This window comes from Theropithecus gelada, chromosome 16 (assembly GCF_003255815.1).
Source record: "Theropithecus gelada isolate Dixy chromosome 16, Tgel_1.0, whole genome shotgun sequence".
Lineage (NCBI taxonomy): Eukaryota > Metazoa > Chordata > Mammalia > Primates > Cercopithecidae > Theropithecus > Theropithecus gelada.
In genome coordinates this window covers 23,782,986-23,810,117 of record NC_037684.1, presented here as the reverse complement: position 1 = coordinate 23,810,117, position 27,132 = coordinate 23,782,986, and the positions used below count along the sequence as shown (strand labels likewise).

Here is a 27,132-nt window from a genome sequence, read left to right as displayed (position 1 = left end):
TTCATTGACCTGTTTTACATTTACCTGTCTGAGCAGGACTTACAGAAGCCCTCACCCATTAGCTACAGCTGTCCCACCACAGACTGGGCTAAATGGCTAAATTGATAGGTGGTAAGCATCCCATCACTGAAGTTTTGTGAGAGCTATCATAAGGGGGACCCCCACACAGCATGGGGGCTCCATTACATTTCTTCCAAGGTGTCCTTCCTGCTCTGGGGTACTGGGAGGTTCTCCACCTCCAGTTCTTCCCTCCGAGGATCTGAAGTTCGTAGCTTTCTCTCCCTTGCCAGTTGCTTTACCTTCACCCTGTCTGCTTCCCTCCCATCTCCAACTTGCCTCTCCTCCCCACTAGGCCCACTTGGGCTTTTCTGTTTCCCTCTTCTCCAGCCTCCCTACCTCCACTCTGGCCTCTGCTGCCACCAGGGATAGCTCTGAAGGACTTTGCTGTAAGCGTGGACTTCCCTTGCTCAAAAGCTCTCCATGGCTCCCTGTTGCCCATAGAGAAACATCCAGACTCCTCTGTCTTCCTTTCAAGGCCTTCCCTGAGTGGGCTGCAGGCACTTAGATCCACTTTTATGCATGAAAGCTGCTCCACCTTCAGTGCCCTACTCACCCCTTGCCAACCACCTTGCTTGGAAAACTCTTAACTGCAACTTTTAGTTGAAGCTCAGAAAATGTCTTCTTGATGCAAGCCACGGCTGGTGCCCTCACCAAGGCAGTGACTGAGTTACTGGCTGGTTTCTTTGAGGGCAGGGGCACATCCTTTCTTCTTTTTCTTCTTCTTCTTCCTTCTTCTTCCTCCTTCTCCTTCTCCTTCTCCTTCTCCTTCTTCTTCTCCTTCTCCTTCTTCTTCTCCTTCTCCTTCTCCTTCTTCTTCTTTCTTCTTCTTCTCTTTTTTTTTTTTTGGAGATGGAATCTTGCTCCATCACCAGGCTAGAGTGCAGTGGCACAATCTTGGCTCACTACAACTTCTGCCTCTTGGATTCAAGCAATTCTCCTGCCTCAGTCTCCCGAGTAGCTGGGACCACAGGCGCCCGCCGCCATCCCTGGCTAATTTTTTGTATTCTAGTAGAGATGGGGTTTCACCGTGTTGCGCAGGCTGCTCTCGAACTCCTAAGCTCAGGCAATCCACCCACCTCGGCCTCGGCCTCCCAAAGTGCTAGGATTACAGACGTGAGCCAACGCGCCCAGCCCTGGCACATCCTTTCATGTCTGTGTCCCCAGTACCCAGTAGCTGGCACACAGTAGGTGCTCAACAAATGTAACTAACAGTCAATAAATTTCCATCCCTTTGGTTTGAGGACCTCCCATCTTCTCATCACTGCTTGCCCAAGTGTAACCCATCCTTTGAGGTCATCTCAGTGCCTCTCCCTCCTTATCAGCTTTCCTGCGGTCCCCATCTGGGAAGCTCTACTCTTTCCTGAACCTCCATGGTAGATTATTTTTGTCATCCTTGTGCCCAGTGACTCTTTCATTGAACTGCAGTTTTCTACAGGGCAGGAACTGAGTCTCTCTTCATGTTATTGGATTGCTATTAATATTGCTATAACCACTAATGCTTTAAAAACATTTATCCACAACTCTGTTCTAAATTAAGTCAGCAGGCCCAGGCGCAGTGGCTCACGCCTATAATCCCAGCACTTTGGGAGGCCAAGGTGGGCAGATCACTCGAGATCAGGAGTTTGAGACCAGCCTGGCCAATATGGCGAAACCTCATCTCTACTAAAAAATACAAAACTTAGCCAGGCGTGGTGATGTGCACCTGTAGTCCCAGCTACTCGGGAGGCTGAGGCAGGAGAATCGCTTGAATCTGAGAGGCAGAGGTTGCAGTGAGCCAAGATCACACCACTGCACTCCAGCCTGGGTGACAGAATGAGACACTGTCTCAAAACAAACAAACAAAAACCCTAAAAAACAAATTAAGTCAGCAGACAATGATAGAGCTTTTTTTACACTGTTGCCCAGGCTGAAGTGCTATGGTGCAATCTTGGCTCACTGCAAACTCCGCCTTCTGGGTTCAAGCAACTGGTTCTTCTCCGGTCTCAGCCTCTGGAGTAGAGTAGCTAGGATTACAGGCGTGCGCCACCACACCCGGCTATTTTTTGTATTTTTAGTAGAGATGTGGTTTCACCATGTTGGCCAGGCTGGTCTCGAACTTCTGACATCAGTTGATGTGCCAGGGGAAGAGAGACCATAAACAAACCCTTTGAGGTAAGGCTTCTCTGGCCTCCAGTCACACTGCAGAGCTGAGGTTACTGAGCTCAGAGATGTTGCGTTTCCTGGTAGGGTCACACAGCCAAGGAGTATGGGGGTAGGCCCCCACAGGAGCCCTTTTACCCAGTGCTGGCTTCAGCCTACATACAGCCACCCAACTCAGATGGATGAACAATAAAGTGCATTCACACTATTGGATTCCTTCCTTCCTTCCTTCCTTCCTTCCTTCCTTCCTTCCTTCCTTCCTTCCTTCCTTCCTTCCTTCCTTCCTTCCTCCCTCCCTCCCTCCCTCCCTCCCTCCCTTCCTTCCTTTCTTTCTTTCTTTCTTTCTTTTCCTTTCCTTTTTCTTTTCTTTTTTTTTTGAGATGGAGTTTCACTCTTTTTGCCCAGGCTGGAGTGCAATGGTACAATCTTGGCTCACCGCAACCTCCGCCTCCTGGGTTCAAGAAATTCTCCTGCCTCAGACTCCCGAGTAGCTGAGGTTATAGGCATGCGCCACCATGCCCAGCTAATTTTGTATTTTTAGTAGAGACAGGGTTTCACCATGTTGGTCAGACTGTTCTCGAACTCCTGACCTCAGGTGATCCACCCACTTCGGCCTCCCAGAATGCTGGGATTACAGGCATGAGCCACCGCGCCTGGCCTGGATTTCTTTTTTAAATGATAGCAGCCAGGTGTGGTGGCTCACGCCTGTGATCCCAGTGCTTTGGGAGGATGAGGCAGGAGGATGGGTTGAGGCCAGGAATTTGAAACCAGCCTGGGCAACATGGGGATAAGACCCAATCTCTACAAAACATTTTAAAAAATGATAGCAAATGCAGCTTCTTCTTTTATTTGCAGTCTTTGTGTTGGAACCCAGTTGGTGCCCCAACTAGGTGATGAGCCATTTCCATTTCTGACATGAAAACGCATTGCAGGGGCACTTGTTACTTCCCAGATAGATCCACTCTCCACCTGCTTCCTCTGTGGCCTCTCTCCTAAAGGAATAGGGTCAGGCCTCATCTCTCAGGCACCTTCTTTCCACGGCGGCAGCTCCTGTGATCAAGGGTTGGGTCCTGGGCATTCCTGCATTCCCTCCGAGGGCAGAGAAGGGTTCCATCCAAACCAGGAAGTGATCCCTGCCCTACCCAGGAGTCTGACCCCAATCTCTCCCACCAAGGCCACCACCACGTCCCCCTGCTCTGGCTCCAGAGGAAGCAGCAGAGTGTGGCTCCAGTGGGGAAGCCTCTGCCTCGGAGCCCTGGCCCCATGGCGGAGGTCCTGCCTTCCCTGCTGCAGCGCTGGCTCCCAGCCCCCACCAGGCTTGGCTTCCATCCTGAGGGACAGAGATGTTATCCCTGGGGGTATGGGCCTCAATGGGGGCATTGTTCCCACCTCATCCAGAGCAGGATCAGGGAGGGGACAGGGCAGAGACTGGGAACGTCCCAGGTGCCACACAGGCCGGCTTTGTCCTCTTCCCCCTCCCCCTCCCTCTGCCTTCCTACCTGGCCGGCCCCCTCCCTCTCACCCCCGCCTAGGCTTCTGGCCCCCCTCATAGGCTCCTCTGTAGCTTGGGGCAATGCAGCTGTTGCATGGGTGGAGTTCAGCCTGGCCCCAGGCGGTTGTGTGGGAGCAAGATGTCCCCTCCACATGACATTGCTCTTTGGAGCAGGGCCTCTACTAGGCCAGGCCCAGCTGTGCCTGCTCAACTTGTCTGCTGATGGCACCCCTGTCTGGGGAGCACCCTGTCCGGTCCTCACCCAGGCCTACCCACTCCTTTCCATGTACCACCCAGACCTGGTCCGACCTCATAGAGATTTCCTGGTCACATCATACGGAGAGGCCCCCAGGAGGGAGGACGGGCTGCATATAAAAATCAGTTCCCAACGCTGACCTGACAGCTAGGACTTTTGGATTCAGGTCCCAGCTCTGCCAGTAGCTGGGTGACCTTGGTGAGTCATGGTACCCTGGAGGCTTCATTGGTCCCATCTGTAAAATGATGGCATTGGACTATCTTTTCTAAGCTCCTGTGGGGCTTTGACCTTGTGTGGCTGTCTCCTGGGAAGTAGAGACGCTGCTGGAGACAGACCCCGAGATAAAGGCGCCCCCGCTCCCTGTCCTCTGCCTCTCCTCCACCTCCAGCCTGAGCTTTGTCCCCAAAGCATGAGTGACAGCTAAAGAAAGCTAATGGAAACCTGCACTGCTGCAGGTGAAACTGATCTCTACCTCCAGATCCAGTTTCTCCTCCCGGCTGGCCCCCAGTCCCCCTCACACCTGCTCTGGTCCCCTTTGTTCGTTAGGCCAGGAGCAGGCCTGCCTTTCATCCACCTCCTGCCCCATTCATGCCTTAAGCCTGGGGCACCTCCTCCTCCTACCTCCTGGCTGGGGCACCATTGCTGTAGGCTGGCCAAGCGGGCACCCCAGAGCTGGGCTTTCCTCTCCCTTCCTCTCACCTGGAAAGATCACAGGGAAGGGAGATCAAGGTGGGGGAACGAGAGGGCAGGAGGGAGGCACTGTGTTCTATTGGATGCAGCAAGTTCTTAATGCTGGGAGTTTTGGCTTTTTGCTGAAGAAGGTACAAATTCAGGAGGGCTTCTTGGAGGAGGGAGCAATGTCTCACATAGATTTAGCACATGTTTGAACCCAGTGGTGCCTATGAGGAGATCCTGCTCTTCCTTTCCGGACTTGTCAGAGCCATTCATTCATTCATTCTTTCATTCATTTGGCAAATATTCATTGATGTTGACTCTGTACAAGGCACTGTTGTAAGTATTGGGAATACAGCTGCAAACAAAAACAAACCCCTGCTTTTACAGTTTCTATTCCTGAGCGAGGCTGGGAGAGTCAGACACAAACAAATAGATATTAGTTGGTTATGATTGCTTAGGAGAAAAATTAAAATGGGTAATGGGACACCAAGTGACCAAGTGATATTTAAATAAGGATCTCAGCAGGTCTCTCAAGAAGGTGACATTTGAACAGAGAGCTAGGTGGGCAGCTGGGGGAAGATACCTTAGGCAGAGGGAATCGTAAGTGCACAGGCCCTGAGGTGAGGGGAGTGGGCCTGTGGAGAGAGTAGCAAGGAGCCCACTAGGGCTGGAGTAGAATGAATGGAGGCGAGGGTGGTAGGAGATGAGTCGAATCAGGTGGCGCAGGACCTCGTAGGCTGTGGCTGTGACTTCTGATTTTATCCCAAGTGAGATGGGGTAAGGAAAACAGCCAGGGTGCCTCTGCTTTGGGTACCCTGGACGGCTCTAGCCCCTCTCTCTTCCTTACTGCTCCCCAGGACTGGGGAGAGGTTAAGAGCTCAATTTGGGAATCAGACCTAAGTTTGCTCATCCATCGTCATCCACTCATCCATCCCATCATGCATCCATTTCTTTGATGATGTTTCCTGCATACTCTGTGCTTAGTGCGGCCACTTACTAGACGGCTTACCTTAGGCAAGTGGTTCGTTTTCCTTTTTTGTGAAGTGCATCCAGCAGTCATTCTTCCTTACTTCAGAGGAGCAGGATCCAGTGTTTAACTTGCTTAGCACAGCATGGGGGCACAGTGAGCAAGTGCTTCATCCATGCCTGTGAATGTGACTCGTATATACAAGCTCCCTGACCCCAACCAGCTCTGACCCACTCAGGGCAGTCTGACCTGCACCCACCCTACTCCCAGGACTCCTCCCAGAGAGGGCATCACTGCCCTGTGGGCTTAGAGCCTCCTTGTGCTCCTCTCCCTACCTCCCAAACTGTCCCACCCCTGCTTCCTACTCCCTGCTCCCTGACCTCTGCCCTCTGCCCTTTACCCTCTGCCCTCTGCCTCTGGCCCCAAGCATGGGGTCAAAGCTCATCAGAATCTTCTCTCTGGGCCTCACATTCTAATTCACCCTCTTTATTTGTCAGCCTGCCTCTGTCCATCTCAACCTGGGGGCCGCTCATTCACCATCCTCTCAGAAAAGGCCGGGTGTACATTTTGTGCTATCATGTGTTGGGCCCCAACTGGGGGCACGAAGACCCAGAGACAGAACCTTAACTTCTGAGGAGCAAAGCCTGGAAAAAGCCCAGGCTTTGAAGCCCCAGAGACCTCTGGAGTCAGACATATTGAGCAAACCCTGTCCCCGGCACATCCTTGCAAGTCCCGTCATGTCTCTGGGCCTCAGTTTCTTGATCTGTAAAAGCGAATGATAACACCTGCAGAGTTGCTGGTGGATAGAGATTGTACATGTAAAGCTCCTGCATGGAGAACGTGCCTCTCAAGTGGGTGTTGAGGAGCTGGGGTGTATGTACCCACACTAAGGCAGAGGCTCTGGCCCCGGCCTGCGAGTGTGATCCCGGAAATCATTTGTGTGTGTATGTGTGTCTGGGGTGAGGATCCATAGCTTTAGTTAGATTCTCCAAGAGGTCTTGATCCAAAAAGCTGGGGATGTGAGGATGGCATGGCCAAAATCTTAAACAGAGTCAAGAAGTCAAGTCTAAGGCCAGGCATGGTGGCTCACGGCTGTAATCCCAGCACCTTGGGAAGCTGAGGTGGGTGGATCATTTGAGGTCAGGAGTTCGAGACCAGACTGGCCAACATGGTGAAACTTCCATCTCTACTAAAAATACAAAAACAGCTGAGTGTGGTGGCAGGTGCCTGTAATCCCAGCTACTTGGGAGGCTGAGGCAGGAGAATTGCTCGAACCTAGGAGGTGGAGGTTGCAGTGAGCTGAGATTGCGTCACTGCACTATAGCCTGGGTGACAGAGCAGGACTCTGTCTCAAAAAAAAAAAAAAAAAAAAAAGTAACGTCTAGAACTTTCATTTGTCCATTCATATTTTTCAAAATCAATTATTTAGACAACATGTTTTTGGTTGTGCCAGGCCCTGTGAGTCAAAGACTCACGGGGAAGCCCCCCCAGTCAAGGTGCCTTCTGTTTAGCCTCATGGGGACACTGCACTTGACAGCTTATGGAAAGCCTTGTCCGGGTGGTCTTCACTGAGCATTTCTGCTCCCCTGTAGGAGAGGCAGTGCGGGGGGCGCAATTTTACAGATGAGAAACTTGAGGCTCAGAGATACTGAGTGACTGGCCGAAAGTCACACAGCTGATAAGTGAGACAGAAACCACAAGCCCTGCACTCATGCCGCCCTCCTGGCATCTCAACTGCGCCACAAGGAGTGGAAAGCTGCTTGCCCTGCCAGGGAGTCCGGGGACCACACTCTCTTGCAGCGTTGGCACCAAATAGATAGTCCAGCCTCCTCCTTCTCGCCTGTGGAAGCAATGATGGCTCACAGATGCCTGGTACAGCTCACCCACTGCTCCCTGCCATCGGAACCTTCAGGGCCCTGGTTTGGCAAAAGGGGGTCCTTCCAGAAATTCCAATCACTGCCTGTATTTTCTTCCTCTTGGGTGTTGCGGGATGCCATCTGTCCTCGTTGGAAGAGGCAGCCTGGCTTTGGAGTCGAAGGTGTGGAAGGAGGGGTGCCTGGCATGTGAGGCAGGGCTGGTGGGGTTGTGAGAGATGGGGAACACCTGTGGTGGGACCCTCCCTCCCCACACAGCTCCCGCTGCACACACCCCTCCCCCTGCCACAGTCTTTTTGATGCTGCTGAGGCTAAGCCAGGCCTCAGCCCACGCGAAACTCTTCATACATACCTCCAGCTCCAGGCGGTCCCCAGGACCTCGTCAGGGGCTGGCCCCGTGCCTAGGTCCCAGCCCAGGGCGCTAGGCAGCAGCGAGGGGTGGGAGGCCCCGCGTGTTCCAGTATTTATTTATTTGAAGGCCCAGCATTTACACATACCTGGCTCTGATTACCCCCCGGGGCCCGGGAGGACAGGGACGCTGCTGCTTGGGCCTTTGATGTTCCAGAGAAGAGATGGTGAGATGCTGTTGGGAGTCACAGCTGCTGTGGGGTGTGTGTGCGTGGGGGGAGCCCTGGTGATGTCACCTCACCAGACTAAGGATGACAGGCACCATGCTGGACCCAGGGATGACTATAAGGGGTCAGAAGTGGGAAAGAGAGAGGTCCTTCCTAGGCCGGACCCTTGGTCCCCAGCACAGCTGTCCCTACCAGGGCCACAGCCATTGCCTTGGGTTTGGAACATGGATTCCCTTTATGGGAGTAGGGGCGAAGGGTGGCAGAACCTCCTCTCACAGGTTGAGGGAGGCAAGGAGGCAGGAGCCACCAAAGCCCTGTGGCACAGACCACCCCCACACCACAGAGAGGCCCGATAAAGATCTGGAGATGGTGACACAGCCCCCAAGGAGGTCAATGTCAAAGAGTCAGGGACTACAAGGTACAGGCCAGAGACCTGCTCAGAACCACCAAGACCCACCGTGATGTGCTCTGTAAGTGGGTCCTCCTGTCTCCCCCAAAGATCCAGGGTTACCAAGGGGATGCAAACGGAGTGATAAGGGTGCTTACTCATAAGTGAATGACTGAAGAATGAATGAATGGAGATGTTGACATAGATGCAAAGACAGAAAGACAGGAGTGCATCTAGCACAGCCCGCATATGCCCTGAGTGTCCGCGATGGCTCAAGCACTGTCCTAGGGATGAGTGAATGAGGAAAAGACACGGAGAGCACTCGGGGCTATATAGGAGAGGGGTCCAGGGAAAAGCAGAGCAAGAGGGCAAAACGATTTCAGAAGCTGCAAAAAGAAACAGCACAAAGAGCACCCTATGCCTTTCACTCAGACTGATCTACTGTTAACATTTCACCTCATTTACTTTTATCATTCTTTCTCTATATACATCCATATATATGTACATATAGATTTCCCCCTGAACAATTTGAGGGTAAGTTACATCTATCATGGGCTTTTACCACGAAATGCTTCAGTGTGTATTTCCTGAAAATAGAGATATTCTCTTCCTTAACCACAGTATAGTTATCGGTTTCATAAATTTGCTTTGATAGACTATTTGATCTCATCGACCATCCACACATTCATATTCCAATTCTGTCCGTTGACCCAATAAAGCCCTTTCCAGGATTTTCCTCCCTATAGGTCACAGACGCATTGGGAGAGAGACAAAGCGGCGGCAGAGCTATTCAGAGACATTGGGACAGAGGAGCCAGACGCCAAGTGGGGTGGGGATGAGCATGTATAGGAGGGCGGCACAGAGGAAAGGAGTGGTCTCAGCAGTCCCCACAGGTTGGAATGTCCAGGGCTTACACTCTTCAGACCTTGTCAAGCCAAAGGGGTAGCCCAGGCCTAGACCCCTCAGTCCGGCAGGGCGATATGCTTCCACCTTCCCAGACCAAGGGTCTCATTTTGGAAGTGTGCTGAGGTCCATCTACCCAGCTCTCAGGAGCTTCTGAGCTGGCTTCTGAGACCTTCGGAAGCTTCCTCTCCCTCGGCTCTTTGGGCTGTCAACAGAGAAAACAGAAAAAACCTGGCTTTCAAGGAGGCTGACGAAGCTGCACAGACCGGCGTCACATTCATTTGGCCTGCCGCCCTCCCCAGCACACACTTGGGGTGGGAGTGCGGAGCAGTGGGTGGAACACCACATCAGTTGTTCCAGATGTTCCAGCTGGCGAGCCCCAGGCTCGGCAGGGCCAGGGTGGCCAGTGGGGAAGTGGTGTCCCGGTCTCAGAGGACCTCCGTTGATGGGTCTCTGGGATTTATGGCGAGTGGAGTCTCCACCCAGAACTTCACGGTTCAGCTGCAATCTTCCCGCTCTGCGGCCTCTTCTGGAAACAGTCCCCTCTGCTCTGAAGGGTTCTGGCCCCTTCCCCACACTCTTGTTCTGGCTAGAGATGGAGCCTTCCAGGCTGGGCTCCTGCCCATCTTCTCTCCTATCGTATCCCTACGCCTAAAACAGTGCCTGGTGCCTAGTAGATATCAATACATATTTGTGAAATGAATGAATGAATGAACAGTTCTTATTTCTATTCAGGAGACCAAATTAGCACATATATTTATGGTTTTAGGGCTCCACCAAACAAATCACTGGGTCGCAAATCCTGGGGTCTTAGGCTTTGTGCAGCAGTGGATGGGAGCACATTTAATCCATCCATTTGCCAAACTCAACCACCTCCAGGCACCACCTATTGGAAAAGGAGCTGGAGAGAGAATGCATGATGAGAGAGAGAGGGGTCCCAGGAAGGGAGCGACCACCTGGTCTTTACCCTTGATGAAGAGCCAGTGGGTGGAGCTTGCAATACGACAACTCATGGTTTGACATCAAGAAGGAAGTCTCGATATATTTTGGTGTATCTTGGATGGTTTCATTGTCAATCTGTCCAGAGGCAGGGAGATGCCAGAGATGACTTCTTGACCCTCCCAGATGGCCCTTTGGGGCCTCCTGGGCCCGTCCAAAGCTCTGCCCACCAGGCGTGGGTGGCTGGACTGTGGATGGTTGGCTCAAGCCTGCATCCTTTGGACAGCGCCAACCGGGCCAAAGGTGCCCCACACATTGCCTGTCCTGGGATGGTGTCCAGGCCTTGGTCCCCAGGGTCCTCCCACCCCTGCTGGACAGCAGCCTCTCCCAGTGACTCAGCCCTGACGTCATGGGACAAGCGGAAAGGCCAAGGGCGTGGGAGGTGGTGGCTCCCTCCCTCCTGTCCTCACCTCTCTGGGTTCAGTCCCCATAACCTCCTTCCTTCCCGCCATCCCTGTTCTCTTTCATGAGCCTCTGCACAGGAGCTATTGCCCTGGCCCATGGAGACATGCCCTGTGTGTGCCCAGGTGTGTGCCAGGCCACTGTGGGTCATGGGATACAAGAACCACAGTGTCAGAGAGCTCCTGGCTCTGGATCCCACTCCCTCGCCCCTCAGCCCAGGAGTCCCACCCTAATAGAGGGTTGGGGGGCACCAGCTCCTTTCTTAGGTAACCTGGGGCACTCTGTGTTCACACTTGGGGATCTCTGTGCCACAGGCCCTGGCCTCCAGGGCCTCCCTTAGGTGTGTGATCTCAGCTTTCTTATCTCCCCTAGATGGGAGAGGATCCCTGGGACCAACACCTCCCCACTGCAGGCCAGTGCACTGGGGCCTCCAACTCTGTCCCACCTGCACCCCGCCCAGCCGCCCCCTCCTCCAACCCACTTCAAAGCCCAGAGCCAGCAGGAGCTAATTACATGCCCCCCACCCCCCTCGCTCGTTAAGTGTCATTAGCTCCAGTTTACAGATGAGGAAACTGAGACTGGGGAGGTGGAGGACGTCACCCCCTCCGTCCCCACCCTGGCTCCCGAGCCAGCACTGGCACAAGGTCCCAGGGCCCTGCCAAGACTCCTCTTCCTTGGAGAACCTGGGGGCCCAGTGCCCATCCCCAGCTCCCACTTCCTGCCTTCCCCGAGCTCTTCTCTCCTTCCCTTGGAAGGAAGCTGTGGGTTTGGGCAAACAGCTGCTGAGTCCCTAGAGAGGGGTGGGCAGGGTGCCTCTCTGAAATCACACATAGGCAAAATGCAAATGAGCCCCCCAATTACTGTAGAGTCAGGGCGGTGGCACTTCAGGTAATAGGACTTGGGGAGTGGAGGGACCCCACACCTGTCTGCTCACCAGCTTGCCAGAGGCCCCTGCTGTGGGCAGGGGCAGGTGATGCTGTCACCCTGAGTGAGGCTGGGATACGGCGGGGTGGGGTGAGAGGAGGATGCTGACACTGGCATGGCTTGGGAGGGCGCCGAGCTGATGTTGTCAGCTAGGACAGCCCTGCCCTCCGGGACCAGAGAGAAACCCCGAACCTCAGCTTCTCCTCGGGAAAGCAGAGGCTTCCCTTTGTGGTCTGGGAGCAAAGCCAGCTCCTTGACCCTGTTTGACTCAGCCAACTGGGGCTTAGTGGGCTGTGAGATCTTTGAGACACCCCCCAGCAAAGGGGAAGAATGCCCCCCTGTTTACAGACTGGGAAACTGAGGTCCAGAGAGGGAAATGGTTTGTCCAGTGGGATCACACAGTGTAGAGGGAAAAGCAGAGAATCTGGAGAACACAGTCAGTGAAATTAGGACTCCCGAGAGAAAGGGGCAGGCTAGGGAGTGGGGAGTGGATGAGAAGTGCAGGAGCTGTACAGGGAAAATGCGCTGGGCACTAAGCTGTCCCCTTCCCAAGTGCTGGCAGCTTAGGGTAACTTTCTCTTATGGCTCCTATTGACAGATGGGGTGCCGGGCCTATGACAGGAGAGAAATACTTACCTGGTTACTAGTTGAGTTTTTCAGTATTAATGACTTTATGAATATACAAGAGTTAACATTGCAGCACGAGAGACGGAGGGCAGACTTCAGGAAGAACTTTGCACTTTTGTGGATGAGGGCCTTTGAGATAAGCGGTGACTCCAGGAACAGGCATTCTGCCCTGCCCAGTCCTCTGGTTCCCTCTCTGGGTTAGTGGGGCATCTCTCGCATCCACCCCACAGCCTTCCCCCTCCACACTGTCCTCAGCATGGAATGAAACATCTGTGGACTTTGTCATCATGAGAAGATCCCACATTCTGGAAAACCAGAGGTGACATCACCGCAGCTTTGGACCAGGTGTGCGGCCACCACTAGCCAAGTTTTGCCCCTGCAGCTGTGTGGGTCTCAACTGTGATCTAAGGGGGAGAGCTGCCGGGGGAGGGGGAGAAGTCAGGAAGCAGAGGGAACCAGGACCTCAGAGCCTGACTCCTGTCCCTCCCTTCTGTCCCCACCTTGTCTCCTCAAAAGGTCTTTCAGAACCTTCTAGGCCTGGTGACTCCTTGTCAGTGGCCAGGGCCGCATGATGTGACTTGGAAAGGAGAGGGCAGAAGGCAGGGGATCTGGCTGTGGCAGGACTCAGTGGGGGTGTCCCTGTCTTTCTCTGAGCCTCCTGTTCTCCAATGAGGCGTCTGGACCAGAACAGTAGCTTTTACAGGGGTAAAGGAGTCTGTGTTGTTGACCTGCACAGAAGGGCAGTACTAAGCCAACCCGCTCCCGGGAGATCCAGGATGAGCCTCCCTTCTGTCCATATCCGCCTCCCCTGTAGGAAACCCTCCTTGAGTCCCCACTGCCAGAATGAATCTCCCTTTCTTTGGCCCTCATCAGCAAGCAGCGAAGCTCACACATTTCTGGGGCGTGGCTCCCATGCCTTGCATTGCTATCAGGGGACTCCTGCCCACTCCCCACCTAGAATGCCAGACCTCTAAGGCAGGGATGTGTCCGCTCTGGAACTGACCTGAGGCTTGGGCGTCAATGTGTCAGGGCTCAGTCTCATGCAGCCTGGGTGGCTACAATGCTCTTGGCTGTCCCCACTCTAGGGGAGTTTGGAGAATGTCCCCAGCTCCCAAGAAGGCCCAGTTCTTCTGTTTGGTTTGGTGACAGAGCCCCGCCCAGGTCCTGGTGCGTTACCTGTGTGCTACAGGCCTTGGGTGTGGCATTTTCCCTCCCTGGGCCTCAGTTTCACCGGATCATGGCCAAAGTCCCTTACAGCTTGAACATTACATCAAATCTATACTCAGAAACAAAATTGGTCCATAAACTGCCCTGTCCCTCCTTGGTTCATTTGTATTCACATTTGCATAAATCTGCATGGAGCATCCAACAATCTCTACAGTTCTGCTGAGTGGCCTTCTTTTGATTTCGAGTCTCATCCCTCCCCAAAGTGACCTGAGTGGGGAGCTAGTGCAATGGCCATAGACCTGCTTTTGTATTTGTGACCCCATCACTGGTACCTCATGTGTGCTTCATAAATGCTTGTTGAAATGGAATGGCCAAGAGTTGGGTAGGTACCTGGTGGGATGGGGGTGCATGGGGAGTGGCTAACTCGTGGGGAGGTGATGGGGTGGGGTTACAGGGGGTGGAGTAGGGAAAGCAGCATGGGGGCGGTGGGGAGATGAGTCCGTTTCTACACCCGTAGATCCATCAAGATGATGAAATGGGATCCCAGAGAGGTGTGATGGCTGCCAAGGCCGTAGAGCTGGTTAGCAGCAGAGTTCAGACTAGAACCATCGCCTTTTGACTCCCTGAGATGCCAGGCTGATGCTGGAGGGCCAGAGTGGGGAACTCATGGAACTCACATTCCTTGCCGGGAGCTCCTCAGAGTGATGGGGGAGGCAAGACACCAATGTGCTCAGGATATAGACACAGGGAAAGGCAACAGCGTGCAGACTTAGTGAATATTGAGGTGTGGGGATGGGGATGGGGGTCTCCCCTTCCCACTTTTCCCCCTCTTCAGGCTAAAAGGTGAGCTGTGCTCATTTCTTCAGTTACAAGGACCAGAGACCGGCAGGAAGGAGGTCCCTCTGGATGGTGAAGGGCATCCTGGGTGGTGAAGTGGCGCCTGAGAAACTGGCAGAACCCAGTGGAGAGGCAGAAGGGCAGTGAGCCACGGTCCTGATAGTCCTTTGAGATCCTAGAGGGATTCCGAGAGGGGGGTGAAACCCTCTCCCCTAGAGGCTGGAGGGAGTCAAGGAAAGCTTCCCCATCCATTGTGGGCTGGTCTCGGACCAGTCTGGTGTGGAGGCAGGGATTGAGGTCCTAGGGCTGTGACCCAGGAGGGAGTCCAGGAAGCTCTGGGAAGGGCACGTGGGGCCAGGCCACCTGCACCAGCTGGTATTCGAGGCCATCTTCCTGCTCCTCCCTCCACTCTCACCTGCCATCATCATCCTGGGCTGGCACCTGGGGTAGGGCTGAGGGGTAGGATTACATCAGGCCCCCATGCCCCTCTGAGGGGATTATAGCATCCATCCCCATTTTAGGCCCCAGGGTCAGCGCTAAGGGACAGGGGCTGAGGCTGGGGGCAGACCTAGAAATCCTCCGGGCTGCTGGGGTTCTTTCTTCAGAGAGTGAGGACCAGGGCCCAGCCAGATCCTCCATTCTCTGCCCCTGCCCCCATTTCATCAGCCCTGCTTTGGAAGCTCTTCTGCAGGCCACTCAGAGGGGATTGGTGGGGACCCCCTGGGCCCAGGCCCCGCTCCTCCTGCCCAGGACTCTGGTGCTTTGGCTGGACACCATGCCTCTCTTGATAGGGCCCCTCCTGCGGGGAGACCAATCAATCCTTGGGCTCATGGAACTCACAGTGCTTGCAGGGAGCCCACAGAGTGATGGGGGAGGCAGGAACCAGTCTGAGGGGGGAGCCAAGACACCAATGTACTCAAGATATAGACACAGGGCAAGGCAGCAGCGTGCAGACTGAGTGACTATTGAGGCATGGGGCACAGGGAAAAGGGTAGATAGGGTTCGGGTGGGAGAGTCTTGGCAGACTGCCTGGAAAGGGGGCACCTGGAACCTAAGGAGAGGAGAAGAAAGGGATGTCACCTCGGACAGTCACCTCAGATGGGCTGCCCTCCCCTCCCCGGTGCCCACCCTGGCCCTCCTGGCTTTGCCAAGTCGAACCCGTCCCAAGCCAGTTCCCAGAGAGCAGGGTGTGCAGGGGTTTCCTCAGACAGCTGCCTCAGCTCAGCAACGGCTCAGAGGAGCTGCCTTCCAGGGTCCAGAAAAGCGAGCGGAGAGAAGTGGAGGAGGGCAGACGGGAAGCCAGAAAGCCAGTGCCTTAGCCCTAGGCCCAGGGGCTAAGGGGATGGAAGAAGAACGTTCAGTGCTCGCGGGACAGAGGGAGAATGGCAGGGATGCCGGGCCCAGACGCAGGCTGGGTCGGAGCCCTGACTACACTCCCCTCCCCTGTGACACCCTGGCCCACCCTGGCTCTGCCCAAAGCCGGCCTGGCCCCCAGCGCTCCCCCAGCCAAGCCAGCCCCAAAGCCACTGCCCAGAGAGTGGGGTGCCGCAGCTGCTGCGAGGGTTCGTCGGTGGAGCCTCGGTGGGGGTTGATAGGAGACTGCCAGGCGCCGCTTAATAGGATTTTAATTATACAGCTCCAGCAAGAATTTTTTCCCCCCTGGGCTTGAGCCCTCACAGATACCTCCATCTCCACCTCAGCATCTTCCCAGCCCTGGCAGCTAACTCTCCCAGGCCCCCACTGCCTGCCCTCCACCCACCGTGGGGGATACTGGCCCATCTCCCAGGGGCTCAGGAAGGGCCTGGCATCTGCCCCCAGCAATGATGCAGAGGGCGCCTGCTCCTGGGGAGGGTCCTGGCTGGAGGAGGTCCTCTGAGCTCTGCATCCAGGACTGTGGACGGTCAGAGCTGACTCTGGTACAGGGCAGAGACGGTGCCCCCGCCATTCAACTCACTATGGACTCAATGCTCATTTTTCCAGAGTGATTCTGCCCCATGCCAAACCCTTTCACGATGACTGTCTCATGTGACGCTTACAATTCTGGGAGCCAAGCAGGACAGATAGAGTGATCATCTCCATTTTATGGATGAGGAAATTGAGGCCCCAAGAGTTGAAGTGACTTGCCCAAAGACACGGCGAGTAAGGAGTCTGGACTTCCCGCAGGTTTGCTTGACTCTGAACTTCAGGTTCTGTCCATGGCCCTGAGCTGCCATTCCCCTGAGCTCCACACCCCGTACCCCTCACCCCTCCAGAAGGAGCTAAGGGCAGATCCTCCTCCCTTTTCCTCCGAGAAGTCGGGAGCTTCTTGCTCTAAGTGTTTGAAATAAAAAGCAACTGCGTCTGCGCACCAGTGGCGGAGATGGACTTTGTACAAGCGTCGGGGTGAAATGAACATTCTTCGGGCATGAGATGCTACCTCTCCCCATGTGTGGGTGAGGGTCCCCGCTTCATGCTCTCACAGCTCCTGAATTTTGGCACCATAACCCCCATCACACTGTACTAGATTGGCTAGCAGCCTGGCTTACCAAAAGCCTAGAATTTCCTTGACACATCAAGAGAAAGCTCCCTGGTACCCACTGGTCAAGCATGTAGACTGTCCCCACCCACCTGTGTTTTGCAACAAGATCCCCTCCCCTGCAGGTGGCCTGCTCCCCTGTGCCTACCCATCAGGTGATGCCAGCCATCAGTGTGTCGGGGTAACCTCATGGGCTTTCTTGGAGGCAGCACTTTCAGTGAGGCATTTTTGTGTGTGTGTTTATTATATATTTTAACACCTACATTTTAATTTTAGAATAGTTTTAGATGTACAGAAAAGTTGCAAATAGAGAATTCCCATACACCTCTTACCCAGTTTCTTCTATTGTTAACATCCTCTATCACCAGGGTACGCTTGTCATAGCTAAAAAACAAACATTGAGCCAGGCACAGTGGCTCACACCTATAATCCCAGCACTTTGGAAGGTCCGAGGCGGGAGGATCGCTTGAGCCCTGGAGTTTGAGACTAGCCTGGGCAACAGAGTGAGACTCTGTCTCTATAAAAAATTCAAAAATTAGCTGGATGTGGTAGCACATGCCTGTAATTTCAGCTGCTTGGGAGGCTGAGACAGGAGAATTACTTGAGCCCAGGAGTTTGAGGCTGCAGTGAGCTATGATCGTGCCACTGCTCTCTAGCCTGGGCAACAGAGTGAGACCATGTCTTAAAAAAAAAAGTACACTACTATTAACTAAACTCAACACATGATTTAAATTTCACCATTCTTTTTTTTAATGCCACGAGTAATACATTCTGGTATGAGATTCAACAGTGTAGTAAAAGAAACAGTAAAATATGAATCTCCCTTCATTCCTTCCCCAAGGCCTCTCCTGCCCCGGGAGTAATTCTTCTGCCTCCTCTCTGCAGGTACACCTTATTCCTGCCACTTTCCCCCAGGCAGTGGGTCTCAGAGCTGGTGGTCAGCACGTCTGCCCACCCTCGTGCTCTTGTGGCTTGATCACAGCCCTCTCCCCTGCTGCAGTGGGTCCTCTCTTCCCTCATCCCTGCCCATCCTGTTTTCTCCTCCAGCCACACTTCCTCTGGGTAGCTTTGAGGAACTCCCAGCCCCCAGGACCCCCCTCCTCAGACTGCCTTTGTTTTGGTCTCCTTGGCCCACAGACAGTTGGGGGTGATGACAATGCTCCCTGCCCCTCCTGTCCCTGTGAAGCTCCTAGGATGCACTAGGTAATGGGCGGTGAATGAAGGGAGCCAGGGCTTCAGGAAAGGCGCCTGGCTGTAACTGGCAGCAGGCAGTGCCTTCTGACACTGTGGTGGAGCAGGTAGGAAGGTGCAGAAGACGTAGTGTCTGCCCTCAGGGCCCCCCGGCCCGGGGAGGACGCACCCACACATACTCGCCTGGCTCCTGGATGGCCGTGGCCAGCAGAGCTCAGGCCATGCCCAACTATCTCTGCCCAAGGCTGCAGGTGGGACTCCGGTGGAGGGTTCTGGACAAAGCCTCTGCCCTGCTCTGCCAGATGTGGCTTTGCTCTTTTCTGCCATGGCTAGGACTCACCCCCCCACCAGAGGAGTAATATTCCAGCCTTTTCTGCCTCCTCCATACCTCCTTCACAGCAAGCCCTAGAGGGCAACTTTGAGCTGTTGCCTCAGCATCCCTGCCCTCATCAAAGCATCATCTGCTTCTCTCCCAGCCCCCTGGCGGGTGGCTGCCATCACCAGCAGCACCGAAAACTTATCCTGGCCCCCTCCCCACCAGTGCCAGCTGGTCTCAGCCTGAACTTTACACGAGGCCCTGGGAATGGGGCTGGGGCTGGAAGGGAGCCAATGCCTGGGGTGGCAGCCTGTTCACCTGAGGAGCTGGTCCTCCTCACCTGCCGTGGGTCAGCTCATCCATCCCCTCGCCTCAGTGCTTGCCTGCCTCTGCCAATCCAAGGAAAAGGAGAAGATTCAGGTGAAGACAATGGCTGCTACCGCCAGCAGCGTCTGTGCCTCTGATTGCCAAGTCTCCTCCTGCCGCCTCACTGCCTCCCCATGGCTGCCTAGGCCTTCAAGTCAGAAAGGACAGGGCAGGAAAAGGACTCTAGAGACAGGAGGAGTCCCAAGGTGTTGGGGGGGTGGTGATGGAGGGAAGCTGCCCAGGGAGGAAAGGACAGTGGTGGTGAGCCTCAAGGTGTGTGCTCATGTGACTCTGGGAAGGTGTGTCTGTGTGTGCGTGTTTACAGGCTGAGGAGGGGCCATGCCCCCCAGACCACACTGGGTAGGTCAGCAGCAGGGGGCCAAAGCCCTGGGGGTCCCGGGTCTCCAGCTCCTATGGGGGCCAAGCTCAGGAGAAGCTGTGGAGCTGGACAGCCGGGGGGCGGGGGATTGCAGCATCAGCCTGGCTGCCGTGGCATGAGATGAAAGGCCAGGAGTGGGGCTGTTGGCAGACTGGCAGACGGACAGGCGGGGCTGGGTGAGGCGTGGGGTGGGGGAGGGGAGATAACCATCTGCTAGAGCCGCCAGGTGTAGACATGGTGGAGTGTGGGGGACGCTGGTGGAGGGTTAGCCCTTGCCATCAGGGGAAAGAGCCTGAAGCTGGAAGGGCTCCCTGTGAGGTCACCTTGTCCAGCCTGATGCCTTTGGGCCCTCAGCCCCAAACCAAGCAGGCCCTGCTTCTGGCACTTGATGCTCCTCCCTGGCCCCAGCCCCCAGCCTGTCCTCTGCATTGCACCCACCCTGGAGCAGTGCCCCAGAAGTCCAACCCAGAGTCCTCTCTGCACTTAAAGGCACAGCACTCCATGGAGAGGGTCCGCCAAACCCTGCCTCCTCTTAGTCACTAACTGCTGCGGTAGCCCAGGACTGGGTTGGTCCCTATCACCTTTTGTCCTTGATTGTGAACCTCTCTTACTGTAGTTGTATGATTATTTGTTGATGCCTTGCCCCTAGCCCCAACCTTGGAGAGAAGCTTCTAGAAAGCATGGAAAAAGCATGAGCAATGAAGCAAGCTGCTCCTAAACAGTGTGGGGTCCAGGACAAGAGTCTTGCTTCCTAAATCTCTCTCTTAACCTCTCGTCGTATCTCTCTACTCACAATTAATTCTCTAGTCCAGGCTTCTAATTTTCTCACCCAGAAATTTCTTTGACATTTCCCCCTAATATGCCTCCAGCCTCCTCACTGCCCTCTGATCTGCTGCCTCAGTGGTCTCTCTAACACGAGGGTCTCACCATATCACTTCTCTGCTCAACACCCTTCAAAGCAGTACTGCTTCCAGAGCCAGCAAGAGGAATCCCTGCCCCAGGCCCCTCATGACATGGATATGACACTGACGCTTCCTTTGTTGGAGAACCCATGACAGCCTAGGTCACGCAGGCTCCAGTACCAAGTGCTGCGTGGCGCAACCCACAGCTTCAAACTTCCGCTCTACACTTCTGTCATTACAGCAATCGGGCCCCAGTCGTGGACTTCTTGCTCTAAGTGTTTGAAACAAAAAGTAACTGCGTCTGTGCTAGCCAGTGGTGGAGATGGACTTTGTACAAGCGCTGGGGTGAAATGAAAAATGAATGGGGAGCATAACTTCCGGTTCCCAGTCTGCCGTGTAAGAAGCTTGGAAGTCACCGCTCCATCCTAATTACAAAAAATCAGAAGTAACTGAAAGAAAAAATAGATATACTTGTTAGATTATTTCTTTCAAATAGCGTACATGCAATAGATTATTAATAGTTTTAAAGCATTCAAGAATAATTAAATGGATTCTGACATAAAATCTCCTTGTAGTGTTGAGCATCCCTGTCCTTATTTCTTCTTTGTGAGTACCAGAGATACTCATAAATCAGTATAGTATTCAAATGAATGCACGTTGCAGATGAGAAACACTTTGCTCTACTAAATAATGCATATAATTTTCTTTTTTTGATAATGGAGTCTTGCTCTGTTGCCCAGGCTGGAGTGCAATGGTGCGATCTCGGCTCACTGCAACCTCTGCCTCCCAGGTTCAAGCGATTCTCCTGCCTCAGCTTCCCGAGTAGCTGGGATTACAGGCGTGTGCCACCAAGCCAGGTTAATTTTTTGTGTCTTCAGTGGAGACACGGTTTCTCCCTGTTGGCCAGGCTGGTCTCAAACTCCTGACTTTATGATCCACCTGCCTTGGCCTCCCAAAGTGCTGGGATTACAGGGGTGAGCCATCATGCCCGGCCTTTATATAATTCTTAATTTGTATAAAGGCAGGTCTAGATGGAACATGCATGAAACTTGATAGTAACTCTTTACATTGGTAATTTGATGGACCATGAATATTGAAATTACAAAGCATTATATTTTATCAAAATATATCATAATATTTAGATTTACATAATTTTAAATAAAAAATTTAGAATCAGGCTGGACGAGGTGGCTCATGCCTGTAATTCCAGCACTTTGTGAGGCAGAGGCAGGAGGACTGCTTGAAGCCAGGAGTTGGAAACCAGCCTGAGCAATAAAGCAAGGCCCCTGTCTCTACAAAAAAAAAAAAAAGACATGAGTGGTGGTGTGCAACTGAGCCCCAGCTACTCAGGAGACCGAGGCCGAAGGATCGCTTGAGCCCAGGAGCTTGAGGATGCAGTGAGCTATCCTTGTGCCACTGCCCTCCAGCCTGGACAACAGAGTGAGACAAAAAAAAAAGTTAAGAAAGAAAGAAATTAGATTCAATTAAATAATCTTAATTTTCTACTTCAATATTCATTGGTTGTAATTTATATTCTGACTTTTATTTTAATAAATTAGAATATTTTAGTCACATATATATTTAACTGTATAAAAACCGTGGCTTTATGCAATTTAAAAAATTTTGTTGGCCAAGTGCGGTGGCTCACGCTTGTAATCCCAGCACTTTGAGAGGCCGAGGTGAGCAAATCACGAGGTCAGGAGTTCGAGACCAGCCTGACCAACATGGTGAAACCCCGTCTCTACTAAAAATACAAAAATTAGCCGGGCGTGGTGGTGCGTGTCTGTAATCCCAGCTACTCAGGAGGCTGAGGCAGGAGAATCGCTTGAACCCGGGAGTCGGAGGTTGCAGTGAACAAAGATCATGGCACTGTACTCCAGCCTGGGTAACAGAGTGAGACTCTATCTCAAAAAAAAAACAAAGAAAAAATGTTGTCGTTTGCCAGGTGCAGTAGCTCATGCCTATAATCCCAGCACTTTGGGAGGCCGAGGCAGGCGGATCACTTGAAGTCAGGAGTTCGAGACTAGCCTGGCCAACATGGAGAAACCCCATCTCTACTAAAAAATATAAGAATTAGCCAGTGGCCGGGCGCGGTGGCTCACGCCTGTAATCCCTGCACTTTGGGAGGCCGAGGCGGGCGGATCACGAGGTCAGGAGATCGAGACCATCCTGGCTAACACGGTGAAACCCCGTCTCTACTAAAACACAAAAAATTAGCCGGGCGCGGTGGCGGGCGCCTGTAGTCCCAGCTACTTGGGAGGCTGAGGCAGGAGAATGGCGCGGACCCGGGAGGCGGAGCTTGCAGTGAGCCGAGATCGCGCCACTGCACTCCAGCCTGGGCGACAGAGTGAAGACTCCGCCTCAACAAAAAAAAACAAAAAGAATTAGCCAGTGTGCTGGTGCGTGCCTGTAATCCCAGCTACTTGGGAAGCTGAAGCAGGAGAATTGCTTGAACCCGGGAGGTGGAGGTTGCAGTGAGCCGAGATTGCGCCACTGCACTCCAGCCTGGGTGACAGAGTAAGACTCTGTCTCAAAAAAAAAAAAAAAAAAATGTTGTTATGAAGGCTTACTGTCAAACGAAGTAGGAAGAATGTGTTTAGCGATGTTTAGCTGGATGGTGACCCTCCAGTTGTACTCTTGTCCTGGGCCCCACACTGTTTAGGGGCGGCTTGCTTCATTGCTCATTTGCTTCTGGACCCCAGGGCATGACCCACAAAGGCTTCCTCCGCCTGAGGCTCCAGAGTTCCCTGCTGTCTTCACACAGCCCTGGACCGTGGGAAGGTGGGGAATCCCAGAACACATATTTTGCTGTGCTTTTCCCAGACCTCAGACAACATCTCCTTCCCTTGTCACTGTATGATGGGCAAGTGACAGCTCATACTTCCAGTCTCAGCCCAGATCTGCCCTCCCCGGCTCCAGCAGGCTGCCCCTTCAGATGCCCCATGGTATTTGCAAGTTACCTATTAAAAGTGGTTCTTCCACGTGGATTCAGCGCGATGCCCAAATCCAAGCGCGACAAGAAAGTCTCCTTAACCGAAACTGCCAAGAAAGGCTTGAAATTGAAACAAAACCTGACAGAAGAGCTTTGGAAATGTGTGGACACCTACGAGTACCTTTTCATCTTCTCTGTGGCCATTGTGAGGAACAGCAAGCTGAAGGACATCCGGAACGCCTGGAAGCACAGCCCGATGTTCTTTGGCAAAAACAAGGTGATGATGGTGGCCTTGGGTCAGAGATGAGAACAAAGACAACCTGCACGACGTCAGCAAAAGGTTGAGGGGTGAAGTGGGTCTCCTGTTCACCAACCGCACAGAGGAGGTGAATGAATGGTTTACGAAATACACAGAAATGGACTACGCCCGAGCTTGTAACAAAGCAGCTTTCGCTGTGAGCCTGAACTCAGGGCCCTTGGAGCAGTTCCCCAATCCATGGAGCCACGGCTCATGCAGCTGGCCCTGCCCACTGTGCTCAAGAGAGGTGTGGTGACCCTGCTGTCTGACTATGAGGTGTGCTGACTACGGAGCAGGCTTGCGTCCTGAAGTGTTTTGGGGATGAGATGGCTGAATTCAAGGTGACCATCAAATACATGTGGGAATCCCAGTCGGGAAGATTCCAGCAGATGGGAGATGACTTGCCAGAGGGTGCATCCGAGTCTGCAGAAGAGTCAGACTCAGAAGACCATGACTGAAAGGGACTCAGGACTGAAAGTCTCCTGGAACCTTCTGAGTCTCACTGGACCACGCAGGACTGCTGCCACCCCTCTATAGATAGCAGCGTTTTATTTGGCTGTAGAGAGGGAACACGCTGGGCACTGACTTCCTGTAAAGAATGAAACTTTGCAGGGTGCCTCCCTAGAGACAAAAAAAAAAAAAAAAGGTTCTTCTGCCACACGGGAGGTTTGTGGACTGCCTCTTTATGGATCAGGACCTTTTCTTGAGCAGGAACTTGGGAGCTCTGGGAGTAGGGAGCGGGCAGGGCCTCTGTGTGGGGCCCAGAGCTCAGTGCTGGGATGATGAGGCTTTGATATCTCTGAAGTCTGCAGGGTTTGAGCACGGAAGAAACTCAAAATTCTAGGGAAAACTAGCTGAGGACTTGGGCTTTGCCCAGGGGTGAAACCACCTGAGAAGGCCCCAGAGAACCAAGGTCTGAGAGGAGGTTGGTGGGAACCCCCACTGGCACCCCTGCCAGCCGCCATCTCTGAGGGCCGGGGTGGTGACTGGCAGCCAGGGGCTCAGTGAGGAGGACAGAAAGTGGACAGGGGCCTCTTGCAGAAAAATCAAGGCTCAGCTGGTGGCTCTGAGGTGGGGGAAGAAGGGGAAAAGCCAGATGTTGGAGGCAGCCAAGGTTGGGGGTGGGATGGAAGTGGCTGAGCTGAAAAGACGCAAGGGCCAGCCTAGGAGGCCAAGCCATACCTCACTCACAGCCTCTGGCGTCCTGGAGAAGGGTGTTCTTGTTGGCAGAAGCCGGGGCAGGTGGAGTGTGAAGGGAATCCTGCCCTTCCTATCCTCAGAGGACACTTCAAATGAGTGGCAGCCCCGATATTTACCAAGTACCTGCTATGTGCCAGGCACTGTGCTGAGGGGCTTCACCTCACTTTCCCTAGAGAGCCATGGCCTACCTGTCGGGTGGCATCAGAGACCACCTAATCCAGTTCTCACATTTGCCGGAGGAGGAAGCTGAGGCTCAGACACGGGGAATGGCTTGCCCTGAGGTGAGCGAGAAGGTGGACCCTGGGCTGGAGTTTGGGTCTCTTGACTCCTTGTCCCGGGTGCTTCCTTAACTGTCCCTGGGCCATCCAGGACAAGGACATGCTCTGCCCAGAGCTGGTGGAACCACAGCAATGGACCACCCCAAGCTCCCGCCATGGTAGCTGGCCCTGCCCTGATGCCACCACCCTCTGTGCCCCTGCCATGGCCCATAATGCCTGGTGGCTAGGGGACTAGGAGTGGCTGATTCAGCTGCAGGCCATTCTTTCTCTGGAAAGAAAGAAAGGGCTCTGCCTCCCACAGGCCCGGCTATCTGCTGTCTCTGGATCCCTGACTCCCCATCCAGCCTTCAGCATCCCTAAGGCCCATGGGATCCTGTCTCCTTTAACCCAAAGCCAGGAGGAGTCTGAGACAACCGTTGGGACTGGGAAGTGAGAGGCCAGGTCCCCTGTTTCATTCTATTTATTTTTTTCATCATTATCATCATTGATATCCTCACAATGATTGAGAACATCTGAGGGTCCACTCTGGGCTCTGCTGACAAGCAGGTACTATTATTTCCTCCATTTTTCAGCTGGAGGAAATGGGGTCAGAGAGAGTGATTGAAGCCCAAGGTACCCTATTCAAGAGTCAGAAAGGGGCTGACTCCCTGGTCCGCTGGGGGTGTGCAAAGGTGAGCAGTCCTGCTCTATCTCTATCCCCTCTGAGCCACCACCATCAGCTCCTCCTCCGTCTCCCGGGACACCTGGAAAACCAGTTATGACGCCTACCCTCCCTTCATGATCACCCCTCAAGGCCGCAGTTTGGCAGCCAGAGGAACTGTCCATCCAGGAGCTGGGTGTGTGCGCAGACCCCATCAGAGAGCGAGCCTGGGGATCCTCCTGTCTGCCTCTGTCCTCTCTCCCATCCTGCCCGCGGCTGTGCCCAAAGGCAGCTCTCGATGTGCTGGGAACGGACAGGAATGCTGCTCACAGGGTTGGGCATGCTGGCACGCACCTGTAATCCCAGCTACTCAGGAGGCTGAGATGGGAAAATCACTTGAGGCCAGGAGTTCGAGACTAGCCTGGGAAACAGTGAGATCCCTGTCTCAATTTTTTTTTTTTTTTTTTTTAATGAAAAGAAAGAAACCCTGTTGACAGTCCCTGATCATTTAGCCCACAAACATGGACTTCAGCGCCTATTGTGCCCCCACAGGGTCCTGGGCACTGGGCAGGGAAGTCTGGGATGTAGACTCTGCCCTCCTAGAGCTCACTGTCCAGGGTAGGTGGAGAATAGACCCACCACCTCCATTCAACCTGCAGACAGTGAATCTTGTGTGCCAAGCACCACTGTAGGCACTAGGGATTCAGATATGAACAGAACAGTCCAAATCTCTGTCCTCAAGGAGCTCACATTTGAGAAGAGAGAGACAGAATGGAACTAAAATAAATAAGCAGGTGACATAGCCTGTAGAAAGGAATGTGTGCTAGGGAGGAAGATAATGCAGGGAGGGGTCAGAAAGTGGGAGTGTGGAGGTTGCAATCATATCACAAAACTCATTGGTGCTGTGACAGTTTGGGGGCTACAGGAGAGCAGAGAAGGGACCTCTGACCCCTCCCTCAGCTGTGCTTGCTCTCCTGACGGGAGTTAAGAATGGAAATGGGGAATTCGGATCACCTTTGTCCCAGGCCCGTGATCCCTAAACATCATGGCAAAGAGCAGGCACAGTGGGGCTTTCTGAAATGATCTCCGACACTGTGTGCACCAGAATGCAAGGGGACAGACTGCACATATCTGGACATGAATGTGCATATAGATGTGTACCATCGATAGACACCCAGTTACTCAGCACCAGTGCTATTTCAGGCACCTTGTCCCTAGGAGGTCTCAGACGCGAAACAACGGCTCGCATGAAGGCAGGGAATGTTGAAGGCAGAACCATGGGGCAAGAGGTTACAGAAAACATCCTGGGAAGCAGCAGAAGTTGAACCAGGCTAGATGGCCTTCACTAGATTAAGCTCTAAGAGCTGCAGCTGCCTGTAATGAAATAAAATGGGCTAGCTCAGGAGGTAGCGAGTTCTTATCACCAGAACCTCAAAGGAGGGCTTGACAACTTGTGACAGGGATTCAAGGACTGGCTTGGGGGATAGCATGAATATCCTCAATAAGATTACTTGGGTCCTATAAAGTTGGGGGAGTCACTAAAGGACTGGAGGGAGGAATGGTGGCATTAAGCACTTGGACTTTATCTTAGAGGGCAATAGGGAGCCATGTTGGGTGTTGGAGCGGCAGAGAGACACATGGAAGGCTGAGTCTTGGAAAGATGAATCAGACAGCACTATGCTGGATCAGATTAGGGTAAGGGGGGACATGGAAGGGAGGAGACCAATTACTAGATTAGCCAAATGCATCAGTGGGGGTGTGTGCTTGTGAACACACGTACAACGTGCATGCAAGCAGAAACCTCCGAAGACTAGGCAACTCTCAGTTGTG

At 53.5% G+C, this 27,132-nt stretch overlaps 1 pseudogene; it reads left to right on the top strand.

Moving 5' to 3' along the window:
- Positions 1 to 22,950: 22,950 nt before the first annotated feature.
- LOC112610362 lies at positions 22,951 to 23,642 on the top strand (annotated as a pseudogene).
- Positions 23,643 to 27,132: the final 3,490 nt, after the last annotated feature.